Source organism: Corvus kubaryi, unplaced genomic scaffold (genome assembly GCF_017639235.1).
Source record: "Corvus kubaryi isolate FWS band 111438036 unplaced genomic scaffold, C.kubaryi_AGA036_p1.0 66, whole genome shotgun sequence".
Classification (NCBI taxonomy): Eukaryota; Metazoa; Chordata; class Aves; order Passeriformes; family Corvidae; genus Corvus; species Corvus kubaryi.
In genome coordinates, this window is record NW_024582054.1 from 24740121 (window position 1) to 24760594 (window position 20474).

Genomic DNA, 20474 nt, shown 5'->3' on the forward strand with positions numbered 1-20474 from the left:
CAGGTTTTCTCACACACTTCACTGCCATGGCTTACGTTCACTGTAGGGTCTCTTCAGCTTCTAAAGTTAAATTACAGATACGACACAGAGCTGTGTTTTTCTTCTGGAGCATTCTTAAGGTGCCTCAAGCCTGGGGAACTCACTGAGAGGTCCACACCAAGGGTTTCCAAGGTGCTTTTAATGGAAACCAAATTTTTTTTCACAGAAATGTGTTACATTTGGTTGTACTTTTTATTTTACTAAAACAAAAGAGGAACTTTCCACCTTCCTGAAGAGATGAAGGATGTATCTTTCATTCTGAAATTACATTTTGCTTCACTTTTTGTTTTCAAATGCACATAATGTAAATGACAATATTTGGTAATCTTGAAGGCAATGACAAAACCCCAGATTTCTGATTCAAAATAAAGAGAAATTCAAGCTAAACATTCTTTTGTGTTTCCATTTTGAAGCTCAAATTCATGGCAAATTACAAAACTGTAAAAATACCCCTTTTATTTTTAAAGATGAAAGGAAATACAATATTTTTAAAGAAAAGGAATAGCCTTTAATGAGACTCAAACCTCCATACATTTCTGTGCAAATTCAAAAATTGTCTTTAAGCTAAATATTTTAATTAAACCCCAAAATTCTACCAAAAATTCATTTTTCATATCTGCACTACAAACAGTAATGCAGCAATGAGTCCTGGTCAGCAGCATCTTGAATTATTGGATTGCACATTATTTTTATTACATTTCTTTTTAGTGTCAAAATTCATTTACAGCTAATGTGAGAACACTAGCTATTTAAACAAAACTGCAAAACATATTGTCAGCTTTCACACCACATCAATTAAACTGGTATTTTCTCATACTACGTGAGAAATAGATGGAGTAGGGTATTTGGGGTTTTTATCACATGATTCTGAAAGTGTCTGTTGTGCTAATCAGCTGATTTTGGGGTTTTGTTTTAATTGTTGTGCAACACTGGGAAAGTGATGATGTACATATGTGCTTTAAAATTAGGTGGTTTTATTTCTTCCAGTTTAACCTTGCTTGGAGATATTGAAATGCTTTTCACTGGGCTTTCCTCACCACGTTTCAGTCTTCTCATTGAGCTCAGTGCCTACAGAAGTTACCATTCAATCTTAGTTTCTTTCATTTTTTCAGCTGAAGCATGTTTTTCCTCTCATGTGAGTTCCTGTTGACATGAGAGCATTTAAGGATGAACTCTAGTAATCTCTAGGGTTCCTTCCTTCATGGCCCAAGTTGTTCAGGGTTTGACCTCTGTCATGGATTTATCAACAGGGGTGGTTTGCTGGAGGCAATTTAAATCAATCTTTTTTTTCTCCCTGTCAGTAGTGGAATGGTCTTCCAGTGCTTTTGCTTAAGTATTCTGATCATGTTATCAATGACTTATTTTTAAAAAGAGCAAAATTTGACTGGCTGATAGGGTGAAGCATAATGTCTGTGCTGGCCTCTTCGTGCACAGCATTAAAAAAACCCAAAACCAACCAACCAAGCAAAACAAAACAAACAAAACAACAACAACAAAAATCCAAACTCAAGCAAAAAAAAACACAAAAAACCCAAAACAACCAACCAAAAAAAAAAAAAACCCAACCAAACAGAGCTGTTTGGGGATGGTGTATTTATTTTCACAGCACATAAAGTTCTCCTGAAAGGAGATGCTTTGGAAACCAATCAGGTGGTGCATTTTTTTAGGGCTCTGTGTACAAGGCACATAGGACATGGGATAAGAATTAAATCCCCAAAATCATAGGACTGTGGTCGAACAACACAATAGCCAGGAATCCTTGGCATGAAACTGTCTCTAGAAGAGGGCTAAGAGCTGCACCTTGTGGGCTTCAAATGCCTTGCAGAGGGAAAGAAGCCCTTTGTCATTACACTCACTTTCATTAAAGTCTTTCATTAACTGACTTTCAGAAGTTATCAGCAGGGCTTTGTCTTGTCAGAATAGATCTTTATTTTGGGGTGGTAAAGATGAGGGCACATTTACAATGATGACTGTGTAGAAAGAGTATTATGCAGGGATTTAAGCTCATTTGCATGTCAGATTAAGGTTTTATGCCATGCCCTATGTGAATTAAACACAGATAGCAGTTATGAGAGTTATGAGATTTTCTGGTGGATTTCTATGCTGAATTGCAGTGAAATTTTATATTATCAGATGGAAGCACACACTCCAATACATTAATATCCTTCAGTATTTGGAATGGATATAAAAATAGATAGCACATTGTACATGCAAGTTATTCACCGTATTTGCACAGATTTTTATTTCAAAGAAATTAAAGGTCATTCTGGCTCCACAGGGAATAAAGTTTACAATTGGTAAGACAAAGCAGAGCTGCCTATCCTTTAATGTTACTGGTCCCCTCAGGGAATGGTGCTTCATCTCCTGTGTCTCAGGCAGCAGACACTGTGGATCCAGCTTCCCGTGCCACATCCCATCGCTGCAGTCACAATCAGAGCCGTCTCTCAAAAAAAAAAAAGTAGGTAACGAAGGGGAAGATGACACAGAGAGAAATAAAACCCAAGAAAGATGAGTGATACAAGTGAAAACCATTGCTCACCAGCCGTGAAATGCCCAGCCAGTCCTTGAGCAGCAGCCCCTGGCCAACGTTCCCCCTAGTTTTGTCTTTGTCAGTGTGACACCACATGGTGTGGAGCATCCCTTGGGTCAGCTGGGGTCAGCTGTCCCAGCTGTGTCCCCTCCCAGCTCCTTGTGCACCCCCAGCCTGCTCACTGGTGGGATGGGGTGAGAGGCTTTGTGTAAGCACTGCTCAGCAACAACTAAAACATCCCTGTATTATCAACGTAATTTCCAGCAAAAATCTGAAATATATCTCCATCCTAGCTACTATGAAGAACATTATTGCAGCTGGAACCAGCACACCAGCCTTCTGCAAAGTGATCACCCACACCAGGAGTGCAAAAAACGTTGGTGTATTTCTTACTGAAAGTCTGCACAACACCAACACAATATATGAACATACACTAATTTTATTCATAGGATCACAGCTTGGGTATGAAGGGATTTTCGGAAATATCCCCCAAAAGTGATCAGCCCCTTGCAGTCCAACTTCCCCAGTTTATGTACTGACCACAACACTCTATGCTGTGGAATACCCTTTCAGCAGTTTGGATCAGCTGTCCTGGCCATGCTCCCTTCCAGCTTCTTGTGCATCTCCTCACTGTCAGAGCACGGGAAACTGAAAAGTCCTTGACTTAGGGTAAGCACTGCTCAGCAACAGCCAAAACATCTGTGTTATCCACATTATTCTCATACTGAATCCAAAACACAGCACTGAACCAGATACAAGGAAGAAAGTTATCCCAACTGAAGCCATGACAGGGTGTTTTCCAACCTGAATGGTTCTGTGATTCTATGACCTTTCCCTAGCTCAGTTTGCTCAAAGCACCATTGAACCTGACCGTGAACACTTCCCATGATGGAGCATCCACAGCTCCTCCAGACAACCCATTCCAGTATTAACTGAGAGCTAAGTGCCAGGTACAAGTGCTGCTTTGTAGGATTCAGACCTCTCCTGCTCTGTGCCCAGTTCAGCCTCCTCTTCTGCAGGAGGATTTTCTGAGGAAGCGTTCTGAGGGAAACGCTATTTCATGCAATACTTCAGTATGGAAAGAAAATTTCTGTGAAGGAAGTGGATTTTCAGCTGTTGTACTTCACATTGAGAAGAATTATTAAAATGTGAAAATAATGTTGAGCCAGAGGGTAATGGGATGTGCTGATGGTATGAAATGGGCTTCGTGGTATTTCAGTGAGAGGTTAGCTCTTGCCAGTAAAACGTGCTGGTTAGAAAAGGAGATAAAATGCTCCCCTATCCCAAATGTGAGTTACTGTAGGATTTATGAACATGGTCAGGGCTGTTTTGGTTCTGACTGATGATAGTAAGAGACTGCTGTGACCCTGCTACTTCACAACATCTCTATTTAAAGTGTCAGTGTATCACTTTTTCATAATATTGCGAGTCTGTTCCCCCAAATTTCCTTGAGGTGTTATTAATGGCTACTTTCACAATTTTTCAGCTCAGCTAAGATGATTGATTAAAAATAGTACAACTTCTTAAAGGTATTCCATGGCTCAGTTCTGCCACTGAATTGCTCTTGCCTGGTCTGCTATCCTTGCTATATATATTTGATCCTGGGAGGAGGTGTGCTGCTACCACGACTTTTTGCGAGAGGGATCTACTAAGGGAGCTTTCACCAGATATTGAGGAAAAGTAACATTGAGCTGGTAAGCCTGAACATACAGAGAAGAAACCTTATCATAATTATTCTCTTCCAGTATAGCACAGCACAAATCTGGAATTATATATATATAAAAAATTATATAGATTTGTTCACACCAAGATTGCAAAAATTATTTATTTTTAAAATTTCTTTTAAGGGACAACCTTCAAAAGCAAACAAGTTTTGACAAAAGCTGTTCAGCAGTTGCCTTTGTATTTATGTATTAGAATATGGTGAACAAAGCAAACCAGTTATTAAATACAAAGTTGTCTCTAATAATGTGCTTTAATGATATGTCATGTTACTACGCAAGGTGTGAATATTTGGTGCCCCTGGTGTCCCTAGGTTTAAAAATTCCAATTTTTTAGTACTACATCTTAAAATTTCCTTTCTGTCTGTGATGTGAACATGTACTACTTTGGCCTGAATGGTAAAACGTAAATACCTGCCCAGCTGGTCTGGGTGACAAGCGAGTGACACCAGCAGCCCATCCTGCTGTTCAGAGACATCTTCACACTTGGACCTCAGAACTGCTTTGCTAAAATAAGTAAAGAGTTAATAAACCCTTCACATCTCACCAGCTAAGTAAGTATTGCTGCAAAGGACTTCTGACCTGAACGAGAGAGGTTCAAAAGAGCCTCTATATTCTGGTTTTGGTGTGGCCACTCCTGGGGAGCCCCACGCTCTTTGCTGTACTCCTGTGACCACTCCCTGTCTGGGATGGGCACTTTCCTAACTTTCAAGAGGTACTACCCCTTGCACAGTGGCATTTAACATTGAAACTGAGAAGTTTTATGTGTCACATTGGTATTTCAAGCTCTGCTTAGCAAATCTTTGATAGCAGACAGACACCGTGGTGCCAGCCAGATGGGTGACATGGACTGTGGGTAAAGCCATCTCCTGCCTCAGGCTTTGATCTGCCTGATCCCAGGATTTGTGGTCTAGCAGAGCTTGGGTACATTGTTCCTGTTACCACTTGTGTGAGCAGAGGCACAAACCAGCCTCAGGAGACGTGAAGTTTTGTGACAGATTTGAGGTGAGATCCCACTCTTTCCCCAGAGTGTTCTTCATCCCACAGATGTCCCTGGTCACACTGGAATTCACTGGGTCTGTGTTTAGGTGCCAGCTTTTCCCCAGCATCTCATCTGGACACTGTGTCTGATTGCTTAAGTCAATGTCTCTGTTCATGTTCCACTTAGGAAGCTTTTTATAAAATAGTCCAGCTGGCTCAGCTGTGTCTTCTGGAAGGGGTGATTTGGGCTGCCATCAGCCAAAGTACTCACTGGAAGTAAAACAATCATGTGAATAATGGTGCTTACAAAGTGCTACCACGTCCTGCCTTGGACAGCTGGTCTGTTTTTCTGAAAAGTTTTTCAGTTCCACTTTTTCAAAATAAAAATAACTGCATGTAGCTCTCGCCTGCTTATATCTTTAAACTATTGTTTTTAAAATATAGTAATGATAAATATTAATTAGACAGCTACGTGGTTGCTAAAGCAGGTGTCAGTACTTTCACTGGCTGGATTGAAAGTGGGGAATCACAGAATGACAGAACCACAGAATGGGTATGGTTGGAAGGGACCACAGTGGGATAAAATATTTGTACATCCAGAAGAAGTTAGCTAATATTAATTTTGAGTAGTTGCACTGTAGCCAGAAATAAAATTGCAGGTTTTTTTCATGTGTGAACCTCAGTTGCTGTATACTGTAAATCCTGGAGGTCTCCTTCTCTTACATGGCCTTTGTACAATGCACTGACTTTGTGCAGTGACCTCTGATTTACACATTTGGTGGGAGCCAAATTTGTTGAGACTAACAGGTTTATAAAATGCGATCTATTCCTGTTGAAGAGTGAGGGTAGCACATGAGACGATCATAGTGTGCGTGTTTCTCTTCCGAACGACCTGTGTTAAAGCTTCTTGCATGAGAGGCTTTCTCCACGTACTAACTCAGCCGACCTGTCTGGTCACCTCCACCTTTCTCTTGCAGTTGAACTATGTGAAGAGATTCATAGAGCCACTTGAAAATGAATTTCAGCACGAAAGAAGGCAGATATGCAATTACACCTCTGTTTTGTTTTATTTTCCAGTTGTAAAGTGTGGTATTTATGCTTATTTCTCTTTTTTTTCTTTTCCTGAGAAGATCCAGACAAAAAGGATGGCATATTTCAGCAGAGGACTGGTGGTGGTTTGTTGTGCCATCTTAGAACAGTGCATTTGTAAGTTTAATGGGGCATGTAGGATTTAATAATTGGTTTATCAGAATATTCTTATATTTTTGTGGCAAGCAGGCAGCAGACTTGCTGTGGCCTCCAGCAGCGTTTTGTCTCCTGGTGCTTTCTTGAGAACTGAGGATGTCTTTAGTCTATGGTACTATTTAAAGCAAGCTCAGTCATGTGTGTGTATTGGTTAAGTGTGTGTCAGGTTGTATGGGATGGAGTGATGAGCTGCTCAGGGAACTAGCAGGAGGATGGGGCACTTTCCTTGCTTTTTCCATCCTTTGTTTCCTTGTTCACATTCCAGTTGGACAGAAGTCCAGCCCAGGAATGAGCAAGTGATGGCTGTGCAGCTATTTGGGAAGGCCCAAGCAGCTCAACACTTTGTGCTGCCTCAGGGAGTGAAAAGTGTTCCATGTCCTTCAAAACCTGTCTGCTCTTTTTAGAGCCTGTGAGTACTGGCTCTCTGTCTGCCCCTGGCTGGTCCAGAGTGTGCATCCAAAAATCTGTCTCTGTTGGTCTCAGAAGAGAAACCAAAATGCCTGCCCTGTGGATTGTCCTGATTTCTCCTTGTTGTAATTGATTTTTTTTTTTTTAATTTGTTATGGAAAACATAAGCAAAATACATCAGCTAGTCAGGAACCAGAAATGTATGCAGCTGGTCCAAATCAAGCCTTTTCAATGAGAAAAGGATAGGCTTTGGTCTCTAGTCTTTCAGTTCAATCATCCTAAAAGCACTCGATGTTTCAGAGAAAAATACAACATTTAAATAGATTTATTATTCTGCCAAGATTTATTTGAATTAAAATTCACACTGGAGAAGGGTTTAGGGGAGAAGGAAGTACAATTTCATTTGCTAAGTGATACTGGAAGATTCCTTGGGAACTGTAAAGAGGCTGAGGGAAAAAAAATCCTGTTTTCATTTCATCCTTTTTTAGGACACTAAGAGATGGCAGGTGGGGAAAGTCTGACAGAACACCTTGTGCATTGGCACAGAAGCAGCATAAAGCCTTTCACATACACGTATTCTGAAAATTAATTATTTTCAGCTGTTACAGTGGGAACACAATATAATGATTCCTCCAGGTCTGCTGTTACAGTGCATCATTTCTGTCTATTCCCTGCAGCCCAGGTTCAGCCTGCAGCTGAGGGTGCTTGGCCATGACCAGTCCAGCTGTCAAAAGCGATGGCTCAGAGGTTTATGTTTAAGCATATGCTCGCCTGCTTGTCCAGGTAGGATCCCAAGTGGCGTTGCAGTATTGCAGTGAAGAAGAGCAAAGTGTCGGCGTCAGGAGGCTGGAGAGGACTCAGTGAGCTGCCAATTTCTGTCCCAAGTTTCCTAAACCCCCAGGGCAGGAAGGAGACAAGCCATGTCTCCAGCTGGTCAGTACAGCACACTCCTGCCATGAGCTGTTCCATTCAGGGCATGGCTGCATTAGCACAGGTAAGAAGCAGTTTATACAAGTGTTTTTAGTGAGATTTCAGCTCCAGTGGTTGTGGGTGTTGCTGAGGAGAGTGTGATCTCTGACAGGGAGAGACCTTTATCACCAGGGGAACTTCTGATTCTGCCTTTCCTTGTTGTTCGATATTTCTTGTCATTCCCATCTCCAGTCAAACGCACCTTTGTTTGTTCTTCAGGATGTCAAGCTCCAGCAGCGTGTTTATCCACCAGGAAGAAAGACCTCCAGGAGGGATGCCCTTGAGATAGAGCTGAGTGCAGCCACAGTTCCCATCTGCAACACCCAGGTGCTCTCTCCAATGCAACCCCTCACTCATGCTGTTGTCCCTCTCTGTTAATGGCTCTGGCAGCTGAGAGCCATGACTCATTCACCATTTTGCTCCTTACTTTCCCTCTGGCCATAGACCTGAGAACAACTTTTTTTTTTTTTTGCCTTTTCATCCTTTCAGATCGTGTCCAGATGTATTGACTCTTTCTTCTTTTTTTGTCCCTGAGTCAGAGTCTTTGCACAAACCCTCTCTGAAGCTCTTGCAGGGCTGCTTGGGGTGTTCAGGGCTGAGCTGCCTGGACTCCAGCAATGCCAGCACCACATCCAGGGAGGCTCCCAGGCAAGCCAAATCAGTGGAGCATCATCACCTGCTAGCTGAGGTGGTGGATGCCTGCTCCCTTGGCTGTCACCATTCTTGGCCCTAGAGCCTGTGTCCCTTCCGTGAGCAGGCACATGCTTACCTCATCCTCAGTTCACCTTCAAACATGCAGCAGTGTTACCCACAGTCAGCTGGGAGGACATGCAAGGGGAGTAGTGCAGGGCAAGAAGGTTCCTCTGCCATTTCAGCCTGGCAGCTGCTCCCCAGCTTCCCTTTACCCTGTCTGCCCTTTCTCTTATTTTCCTGGTTTTCCCTAATCTTTCCTAATTTGGGAAGTTGAAAAGGAGTATAACACACTTTGGTGTCTTACTGTTTTAGACACAAACCCAAAGCATGGCACCCTATGAGATACTACAAAGAAAATTAGCCCCACCCCAGTCAGACTTGATACACACCTGTTTGTGCAGGGATTCTCATAGCTGTTCACACCTGGCCCCCAGACAAAGCAGGGCTTGGACAAGGCTGGGCACTCTGGGCATCCAGGCAGGCACAAAGCACCAACAGTTGATCTTCCCATGCCAGGAGGCTGATGCAGTGAGCAGTGCTGGGTCCTGGAGATAGCAGTGCAGTATGCAGGTTCACAGGAGCTGCTGTACATCACCACGGAACAGGATGCCATGCAAAGAGGTGGCAGGGGTAGAAGGAGTAGCTCTGTGTTGTATTCAGTCACATCCCTTAGAGGAAGGAGGTTTGCTCTGTGCTACTCTCCATGAACACACATGTTTTTAACAGGCAGAGCAGAGGTGTAGAGCAACCAGCTGCTCCCAGAGTGTAAGGCCCTGTGCTGTGGAGGGTGGTCACTCATCACAGGGTGTGAGCCGACCCCTGTGGAAGGACGTGAATAATCTCTCACCAGGGTGGGCAAGAGGTTTGTTCTGTGTACCTGATCCTGTATTTTCAACTGGGAGTTTAAACTGGAAAAGAGTTACAGGATTTGTCTGATGTATGACTGTATGTAAATTGCCATGGTAACCACCACATTTCATGTGCTCAGGGCATTTTCCTAAATTCTGCAAGAAGCTGTAGCTGTGTTTATTTATGCAGCTCAAAGTCAAGTTTCATTAAGCCACTGGCTGCTTTGGTTTTTCAATCTCTCTTTTCCTTTTCTTGCCACCGTCCATTTTAGCTCTGCATTTTTTCTGTTCCTTTCCAAATACGAGTGTTGTTTTGAAGCACAGGCCCTTATCTGTACCAACCCCCCCCTTTTAATTACAAGAGAAATCGCAACTTAGAACAACTCTTCCTTGACACAGAAAGAGTAGAATAGCACTGGAGGAGTTGTCATCATTTAGCTCACTTAACCTCACTTGGAAATTTTGAAGTCTGCAGTGTTCAAGGCCAAAGTTCCTGAGTTCTCACAGTCCCATGTAATTATTTATTATTAAATGAACATAAATATTTTGGTTTGGACTATTTTGCTGTAGTGAGTAGAGTAGCATTGTGTCTTTTAGAGGCTTGGTGCTGTGGGGAATTTTAATACTAAGTCAGCATCCTTCTGCTTTTTGGTTCCTTGTTTTATAGAAGGTCATCTGTTACAGCAGAGCTCAAATTCAGGCAACCATTTAGGAGATTATTAAGTATACTTAGGTAGTAAATGTGAATTATCTTTTAAATAACTACCTTAATTAAGACCTAGAAGCTGCTTAGTGGACCCCAGGCCATTAATAGATAAGTAATTTTGCAATAAAAACCATGGTCAGCTGAAGCTCCTTTATTTGCTCTCCATATGCTGTGGACACTAGTGATACCTGCTCCCTTAATTTCCCTGGTGTTATGTAGGGGTCTCTGGAGAACATCAAGTCCAAGCACCTATTTAAAGCAAGGCTAAGTTCAAAATTTGATCAGGTTACTCAGTGCCTTGATCCAGTGAGTTTTGAGAATCACCAGGGGTGGAAACTTCTCCACGTGACCAGACCCTTGTTCCAGGGCTGTGCCTTTTCCATCGTGAACCAGTTGGATGTTGGCATCACACTGAGATTGGTCCTCAGCCTTCCTTTCTCTGAGCCAAATAAGATGACTCCCCTGGCCCCTTCCTCATGTGCCATTTGCAGCCTCCAGCCATCTTCATCACCCTCCAGTGGATCACAGGATCATAGAATCATACAATCATAGGATAGTTTGGGTTGAAGTGGACTTTAAAGATCACCTAGTTCCACCCCTCCTGTCATTAGCAGGGACACCTTCCACTAAACCAGGTTGCTCAGGGCTCCATCCAGCCTGGCCTTGAACACTTCCAGGGACAGGGCATCCACAGCTTCTCTGGGCACCCTGTGCCAGTGCCTTACCACCTTCACAGTAAAGAACGTCCTCCTTATATCTAATCTAAACCTACCCTCCTACCTTAAAACCCTTTCCCTTGTCCTATCACTCCATGCCCTTGTAAAAGGTCCCTCTCCATCTTTTTTGTCAGCTCTGGGTGGTACTGGAAGGTGCTATAAGGTCTCCCCAGCACCTTCTCTTCTCCAGGCTGAACAACCGCAGCCCTCTCAGACTGACTGTCTAGGAAAGGTGCTCCAGCCCTCATGGCCTCCTCTGGACCCGCTCCAACAGGTCCATGTCGTTCATGTGCTGAGGGCTCCAGAGCTGAACACAGTACTCCAGGTAGAATCTCACAAGAGCAGAGTAGAAGGGAAGAACCCCCTCCCTTGATCATGGCACTGTGTCAATAGTTTTCTTGCATGGCCCTGCTGAGTTGAGTAGGCATGCCCTAAGGAGATGAGACAAATGGCATTATTGTTCCTTGAACAATACATTTTTCTTTTCATTTAGGCTGTGTACTATAGCTGCAAATCATCGCTGTGATTTCTGAGAATATGGAGCGTGAAGGGTAAAAAGTCCGGTATCTTAATCTAAGAACAGCTGTGACAGTGGGAAAGCTGTGTATTTCCCAAAGAATCTGGGAAAGTGCCTTCTAGTTTTCCTGCTCACTGTCAAAGTGTTGATGATTATCTGTTGAAAGTACTGAATTTCACAGCATTGTGTGGTCCATTGATTCCACGCAAACTGCAAACATATTTTGGTGACAACAATCCTAGATGTTGTCTAGTTTCTCCTTAAGTCAGTAGGAGGATTTCCATTGACTTTTCTTGAGGTTTTTGTGTGATGTCTGCCATTATTGTATTGATGGTTATTTTTTATGCAGTAATGGAGCTTTAGCTAAGAAATGTCAGATTTGTTTATTTCTTTCCATCACTGACATTTTATGTTCATTAATGATACATCTAAACTAGAGAAACAGAAAGGAGAGTGAATTCTATTGTTAAGCAGAAGTTGGTTTAGCTACCAGGAATATGCCAACAGGTCTGCAAAACTCCACTTAAATCCAGTAAGTAATTGAGCTTATCTCCTCATACACAGGATACTATTATTAGCAAAGCATTTAATTAGCTGTCTATTGCATTACAGCTGAAAGCCAAACACCTCCTCTGGCATTTCCCAAGAAGCCTGTCTGTAGTTCCCAGAGCAACACTTCAGGATTGCGTGTGGCTGAGTAAGATTTTGCTGCAGGAAGCTTTATGATAAACTTACTTGTATTATTATTGCCAGCCTAAAAAAGTACATTTTTTTAGAAGTTCCTAAGGCAAAATCATGCTGATCTGGCTTCACCCATGAAAGGAAGGGTCTAGAAAATGGCCCAAGAAGGTGCAAACATAATATAAACCTTCAGATATCAATTGTCCTGCCCCTGCTCCAGCACAGCTAATGAATGAAAGAGGGGCTTAAGAAAAGGCTCTTGAGGAACATCCTCCAGGTATTAGAAAAAACTACACATAGAATTAAGCTGAATGGCAAGGAGGACATGTGGTAGAACTGATACAGGAGGTGCTGACTTCAACACATCTCAGGAATGTGCTCTTGGCTCCTTGCAATGGCAGGAGAGGCAGCGTGCTGGCATCTATTTATGCAGAGCTCAGCACTTTGCAGAATTGGGTCCACCTGCCACTTGAAGCCTATCATCCCAAATCAGGCAACCACATGCTGACTATTAAACAAGATGTGTTAACCACTGCCTTCTTCCATGAGATGAAAACAAGGATTGTGATAGAGATGGGAATTCTGCTCTGGCTGCAAAAGCCAGTCCCAGTGGGAAGACTCCTGGTTTTTGTTTTCACTGAGCCATCCTTGGTGTATTTGGTGTGATTGTTTCACAGATCAAGGCTCAGGACACCACAAGGCTGAGGGCTTGGCAGTGTTCCTCCTCCCCATCTGGCTGATGGGAGATCTTGGCTAATGGAGTAGGGCTGGAGTCCCCCTTGCTAAGGGACTCCCATTATTAGGAGATCAAGACTTACTTGCCTAGATTATGATCTGTCTAGGACAGGGAGTAACTCCAGTCGTGCATTTGTCAGCACCTGGCAAACAGCATCAAAAACTAAAATCAAGGCATTATTGACAGTAGCCCACAAGTAAAATTAATACAGATAAAAATGTTTCTTTTCATAGTCTTTTCTCATAATTAGCCAAAATAACCAGCTTAAAATGAATTAGCCCTATATACCCACATATACCCGTATATATTAGTAAACTGCTTTATTCAGTAGAGTGATAACACTACTTGTAGGAGAAAATATGAAAACTGAAATTCATTAGGGAAACATTTTGCACTGCCATTAGATCTGATGCTGCTCAATGTGCAGTTTCAATTTGTTTAATTCACATTGATGTGCAGACAAGGCTGCAGAACAAGAAAAATACAAGCATACATTTAATATTAGCTACTTTGCTTGTTCATGCATACTTCAGCTAAAGCTTTGGTGCCATATGATTTCAGATTCTTTCTGTCTGTCCCTACTCAAATACTCATGGTTGTATTCACACTTACAGAAAGGATTCTGAAGCCTACCTTGAAGTAAACACAGGGAATAAGGCATATGTTCAGTCCATACTTTCCTCTTGCTCATGCACGTAGGAGCTCTAGCAAGAGCTACAACGAGTTACACGTGTGAAAATCAGACAGATGCTTCTTAGGCACAACATTAGCAGTGTGAACCCATTGGTCTTTCTAGGACTGAGACACAGAACACTACGAACATGTGCAGTCCTCACTCCCCATTTCAGCCAGGGAGTAGGAAAATGTATTTACCCAAGAGGACAGATCCACACAGAAAACATCATCTTCTAGGTCCAGTTTAGCAGGAAATTATGTCCATTGGGTTCAATGGAGTAACATTTGGGTTCCAGCTGAAGGGCTGGTCTTCAGTAACAGCTTTCACTCTTCATTTCTAATTGGGGAAGAAGGGCAAAAGCAACTATCTTAAGATATACTACAAATAATTCTGCTTATTTAATTGCTAAGGAGTAGTAAATACCACTAATGTTAATTTTCACATTAATAAAACTAAAAATTTTATTAATACACAATTAGGATTTTTTTTGTAAGTGGAATAGAAAAATACGATTTGGTGTACATCAAAGCAGCTTCAAAAAGTATCAGTGTTTGAACATAAGTAATTTCTAAAAAAAACTTTATAACACCTGTCAAAGTTATTTAGCTCCCTAACATTGCCAGTGTTGAGCACTTAAGTCTTACTCGTACAATCATTCTCATGTTTGGTACTATTTCCTATATAGATTGCTACTGTAAAAAGAAGTGAATTTGCTAGTGCTGTGTATTATTTATGTAGAAAGTTTTTCACCCTAAGTAGAAAGAAAGAAAACTGACAAGATCCAACCTTACCTTCATTTTAATTCCTTGGGAAGGATGTTTCATTATTTTGCCCCTCTTTGAAGTACCAGGTCTCTGAAATCTCTTTTTAATGGCACAGATGAAAAATGAATACGTAGAGGAAGGAGTCAGTGTGCAGAATTCAAAGAACACAAGACATTTTGAGGCCGTGCCATGCAGGGGGATGGGAGCAGCATCTCGGTGTGGGTGGCTGTGTGTGCTGGGTCCTGGGCTCCCGCTGCTGGCTCTGGTTCAGCAGTCAGGCAGGAGTTGTTCTCTCATTGTCAGTGAACCAGCTGTTATGGCAGATGATCATGCTGAATTTCAGGTCATTTGATAACTAGGGCAGACAGCCTTGTTTTGCAGTTCAGCTTGGGTGACATGTAGATTAAGAACTTCATCAGCACAATGCAGAATTGCTCACGTTTGTCGGGTGCCCAGGTGGGCTTGTCCTGGTGGTGGAGAGGGGGTGTTCAGCCAGGTCCCATCCTTGGCAGCAAGCTCTGTCTACTGTTTGTCACTTCTGCATGCAGGAGAAGTGGGACATTGATAGTTTTTCAGCTTTATGATGAATGACATTCCTAGTGGTTCTTATTTAGGCTATCACTTAAGTCTGCTGGTAGGCTCTGCTTGGTCATCAATGGGAATTGTGGTGCCAGCTTCCAGACTTGTAAAGAAATGCTTATACCCATGTCAGGGAACAGCAAGGAAAGCTTCCCAAATCCTCTGGTGGCTTGGCAATACCTGAGAGCAAACTTATGGGGAGGGGGGAGCCCTTATGGAGCCACAGAGGGGAGCAGTCCAACCATGCTCCTTTGTCAAGCTGCTCGCAAGTAAAGTGGCAAGGCTTGCTCAGGGCCAGGGGAAGGATTAATGTAACATTCTGGGGAAAGCAGCTGGAAATATCACGGTTATTTTCTCAGCCTGGCAAGCTTTTAAGCTTTAATGGATTCCCAGAAGAGTCAAGCAGATCTTTGGTGTAAAGAAGCCTGTAAGCAATGATGTTGGATTCCTAGAATTTTAGAGTCAGAAGAGATCGTTAAAGCCATCCATTGTAACCTCTGTTCAAACCTTTGGTATTCTGGCCACAAATTCTTTACCAAGTGAAAGCATATTTTAGAAAGTCACTGTCTTGATGTAATAACTTCATGTGATAGAGAATCTACCACTTCCCCAGGTACGTTTTCCCAACTGGCTCATTACCATCACTGGTAAATAAAATACTGTGTTTGAAAGGATGCACCTTGCTCTGAAAGCATCAAGCTGCCTTGCTGATGCTGATACTCAAACCAGACTGTTCAGTCATCTCAGCACTGGGTGGAATGTGGCCAGCCTGTCCTCCACCTGGGACACAGGCACAGAGCAGGGCTAAAAGAGGATGCTGGGCAGCTGAAACACCACTGGTGTAAGAAATGTGGGAATAAAGACAGGATTGCAAGAGATTTCAAGAAATAACCTTGAAGAGATTTTTTGTTCTGAAAAAAGGCTCGGTTTAATGTAACCTAGAAGGTTGTATCTGCCCTCTCTCCCCCAAAGCTTCTCATAGCATGTGAAAAGCATCTACAATTTGAAATGGTAAAAAATTTAAGGAGAAGAAAGAGTATGGAATTAGGTATTTTGGCAGAGAGCAGGCTGCTAAAGGTGCCTGTCATATTAGAGGTGCAGCTTAGACTTGTTTTCTGTGTTTCAAAGTGAATACACCCTCTAAGGCAAAGCAACTATTTTTAACTCTCATTCTCGGAAGTGCTTTTTCTCTATGCTGGGAGAAAGGATACGTGCTCTGTGTCACAGTTGTCTCACAACCACTTACCTCGCCAGCCTCCTTTCAATAATGAGATCAATAATAGGACAGAAAGCTGGTCACCCAAGCTCAGTGATGAATAAACCTCCACACCTCATTCTGGGGGATGAACAGGGAGGGGGAAACCCTGTTTGATTTATCAGGAGAGGTCCCATTGTGGAAGGTCGGGCAGAGCCAAACAGGCATCTGTTACTCACTGCAAGGAGCATTTGCTCCCCGTGCCCCCTGCAAGGCTCCCCCTGGCACACCCAACGTGAGTCACCACCAGTGAGCAGAGTGCTGAGCCAATGCAGCATGGTACTGGGTTTTCCAAACCCTCCCTGGATCTATGGGTAATTTGGCAGAGGCTTATTCTCTTAGGATTGGACTCATCCCAGCTGTATTTATAGGACTGAGTCTCACCCAGGCTTCTCCTGTAATCAGCAGAGAGACGCATGGCTGGGGAGGATTCATCCCTCTTTTAGATTGGCACCAATAACTGAGGAGGGTGGGGATGCAACTAGAAGTTTGCAAAGCTGAAGGGCTTTGAATTGTGCTTGCTAGCCTCTGTACAGGAGTTTGGGGCTTTTTCCTGGGTCTCAGGCTTTCTGCATCTTAGGAGAAGTTCATCATGGTTTCCCAGAAGTGCCTGTTCATACTCTCAGGGAAGAGAATGCATTTTCAAGTGGATCATAATTAATTTGCAAGTTTAAATTAAGTCGAGCCCTCTGAGAAGTATCAAATGCATGCCTGCACTTCCTTTATACCAAATAATGCTAATAGCAGTGTAGCAGACTTCAAATTTCCCCATCAGTTAAATTGATTGAAACTTTTTTGTAGAAGGCAATTTAGAAAGCAGTATGCAGTAATATAGGTATGTTACTAGTGACTATTTAATTGTTATCATACTACAGGCTACTGACAGACAGCAGCTTAAATACTTGTAAGTGGGGCAACTGTCATGAGAAATGACTGATTTACCAGCCTTCATCTTTCCTTTGCAGATATTTTGCTCTTAGCAGTGCCCTGCAAAGAAAAGATATGGGAAGTGTAAGCATGTCTTTTAAATACTGTTTAATTTAGTACCACAAACACTGGCATGGTTTAATCAGAGCATATTACTGGAGAATGGCATCAGTACAAGATGCTCCAATGCAGATCATTTTCTGGTAACTGTAATTTTTACTTGAGTTGACAGGGTTTTTCTGGGCTTGGTCTGTGAGACTTGCATTTGCCTGAATGCTTCTTGCTCTCTATTTCTTGGCAGAAACTTTCAGTCTTGCGTCCCATTAAAAATGGTTTGTAACTGGAAATACGTGTTAGGGGCTAGTTCTAAATAGATGCTGTGCCAGCTGGGTCTTCTCACTCGCATGGGTGGGTCTTGATTCAGGCCCCTAAATACGGGCTGTCCATGCAAGAACTGAAGGTTACAGCCTGTATTTCTCGGCTGGTCTTGCTCACTTGTGCCTGTACTTCAGGTACTGAAATTCAGGAGAGGATCCATTAACTTAAGAGTCCTGGCTTGGCATGGACTCAGCCAAGCCTCTGTGCAGGGAGCAGCTCCAGAGAGACAAAATGTGGAGGTGAGCAGGCTGCTTTCTCCCAGGTCTTAAATCTGCTCTGTACAGTCTTACTCAAGCCTAATTGCTAAGGTAAGTGAGTGCATTGTCTGTGGAATAGCAGCCATCCCGAAAGCGTAGTGTACTACTGGGAAACACTTCAGCTCTCCTTGGGACAGTACCCAGGAGTCCTTTGGAACTGATGGTGGAAATGGAGGTTGAGAGCAGAAAAAGGCAATATAAAAATTTAAGGCTTGTTCAGTATAATCAGCTTCTACAGGTATAACAAAACATCTGACACTGACCCTTAATACCAGAAATGAGTTTCCATCTTAAGAACTGCAAAGATCTGGTCAATGGCATGACAATGGCTTTTTTCTTATATTTTGCCTAGCTGAGGAACTTAAAAGTTCATTGTTCTCCTTCTTGAGTGCTTTCCAGAGCTTTCTAAAGTACAAACCTTCTCAGAGTGGTACTAAAATGAAACCAAGCACTCAATTCATTTCATAGTGTTATTTCAGTTTTGGCACGGCCTCTGGGTTCTTAGCTGTCTAATGTGCTGTTAAGTGCCTTCTCAAGCATGGATAATAGATATTAGGAATAAAGAAGGAAGGCAACCTTTTCAATCAGGGACAAAATGTACAGAAAGTAAAATGACATGAGTTGTATCAGCTGCATATTGGCTCCTATGCACACAGTCTCCAGATACAATCAGTAGGTGCTCAACCAGATAATTACAGCCTTCCTGCAAAAGGCTTCATGTAGGAGTCACCTGCCTGCCTGCTACCACTTGCAGGATCAGAGCTGTCCTTTTTTTTCACTGCTGCAGACTGTGGAATTAGTGTTTTCCAACTACTGTTTAAAAAAGAAGCATTTTTCTAGCACCTCTCCTTCCAGCGGGCTGCTGCACCAGGTAAGCGTTGGGCATCAAGAGGGATTTGTCAGCCTTTTTGTCAGTAATGATTTATATTTGTCAAAATGCAATTTGCACAATTGATTTCCTGTTGCAAGGATTACAGGAGCAGTTAGTTGGGGGAGTGCTTGCCTTCCAGGCAGCTGGTATTGGTTCATGCTCAAAATGAGGTCAAGGTTTTTTTTATATACAGGAGTAAGAGGTGGTCAATTGAATTGTTACTTAAAATCTCTTCAGGTGCACAGCATCTGCAAGTGCTCCTCATTCAGGAATCATCTGTGCTACCACAGGCAAGCTGGCCTGTAACCTTTGGGAAGGTCAAGTAATGCTAATAAGAAATTACAAGATTTCTAGGGGGGTTTTATGCCCAGTACTGCACAATAGAGTATCCCTTCTAAGTGACTAGCATGCAGCTGGTGGCACATGTATCACAGCTTAGGAATCCCAGTGCAGGTGTTATGAAAGTATTTTTACAATGTTTTTGGCTGCACCAGATTGGGGTTTTTTCCCAAACTTGGATCGACACTGATAGTGTCCAGCAAGTCATAACTTTGTTTACCTGAAGTAGAAGAAAAGGTGGTGGCTTGTGTCATACTCTCTGGGGAAACTGCCTTCTGAGGGTCTTTAATTATTTTTCCTGTGGGCCATGCTGCTATTTCCACTTTCAAGGGGTCACTCTCTTGCTGGTAGGATTGTGGATACCAATCTTTATTTCCAAGTCAGAAGTGATGGTGGAGTTGCTGAGAGAACCTGTTCCCAAACCAAATGTGCTCTCCTACTCTGCCACTTAGTCACATGGTGACCCTGGCTCTGCTGCCCCACATTGTGTTTGAATGAGCTATTTAAAAATATTACATCAGTTTTAGGGAGGAGGGTGGAGTTGGGGTGGAGGCAGGAGTTATCACACCCACTCACTGGCTTTCTGGCTCCATGGCAGACTGTTGGCAGGGAGTTTGTTGTGCAGGTGGTAAGTCTGCCAAAGGATCTGCAGGAGTTGGTTAATCTCTATTAGATCGGTTTGAGAGTCTCTGAGATGCTGTTTGGCCTTCAAGGATGTTTTTTAGCTTTTTATTAGTCATGACCATATTTAACCCCACAGAAACCACAACCTCCCTGTGTAAGAGGTAAGTGTGTAAGCAAATAATAAAGAAAATACGGGGTGACATAGTCTCGGCCAAATAAGTCACTGAAAGAGTTAGATGCATTCTTATGACAGAATTAAGTTGTACCTCTCTGGGTTTACAGATTCTTTCATTAGTTTGATACAGTGTTTTAAATTGCCTACATTTGTGTAATACTGTTTTCTTTTGAAAGAGCAGGTGGTTCCAATGGTGTTGCAGGATAAGCGAGCACTTTGGAGGTGATATTTTACATCAGCCAGATGCTTCCCTTCAGTCCTTCAGTGTGAGATACAGCAAGAAAGCACAGGAGAACAAAAAGGATTTGAAGTGCTCTCAAAACTGAGAATGCAATGGTTTGATACCGTGTTCTCTAGGAAAACCAGAGTCCTGAATATAAAACATGGCCTACAATTTTAAGGCTATTTTTGTTCATTTAAATATATTCCCAAATCTTCTTAAATCCTCAGAATGTAATTACACAAAACCATTGGCATTTATGGCTGTAAGACCCTGAATTTACACTCGGGTTTGAATTTAATACTCCTGTTTCTGGTGTGCCTCTAATGGCTTGATAAGCCAGCAAGAAGAAAACAATGAGCAAATACAGGTAGAGTTTAGACCATCTGTGTGCCATAGTGAAAAAGATAGTTTGGTATTAACAGAGTTTTTGCTGTCTCAGATATTGATTAGTTAATGCTTGTTTTGCTCCATCTGATAGTGGGGAATACCTGAGAGGTATTGATATTGTAGACTTAAAATGGGTCATAAATAATTCATAGCAGCAAGCATTAGAAAACATATGATAAGCAGCTTTGCTAGCAGAATATCTACATATCAGTCATTCTGAGAATGTTGT

The 20474-nt window shown here is 42.5% G+C and overlaps 1 protein-coding gene across 10 annotated transcripts in view; it reads left to right on the forward strand.

Annotated features, from left to right (window-relative positions):
• EVL (Enah/Vasp-like) overlaps positions 1–20474 on the forward strand; it is a 121377-nt gene that overhangs the window by 72151 nt on the left and 28752 nt on the right. The window contains exon 1 of one of the 10 annotated variants that reach the window (XM_042047952.1): positions 18376–18497. The exons of the other annotated variants lie outside the window; for them this stretch is intronic. The gene's annotated coding sequence lies outside the window, so the exon portion shown is untranslated. Of the gene's footprint in view, positions 1–18375; positions 18498–20474 lie in introns of those variants that run through there. 10 annotated transcript variants of the gene reach the window in all.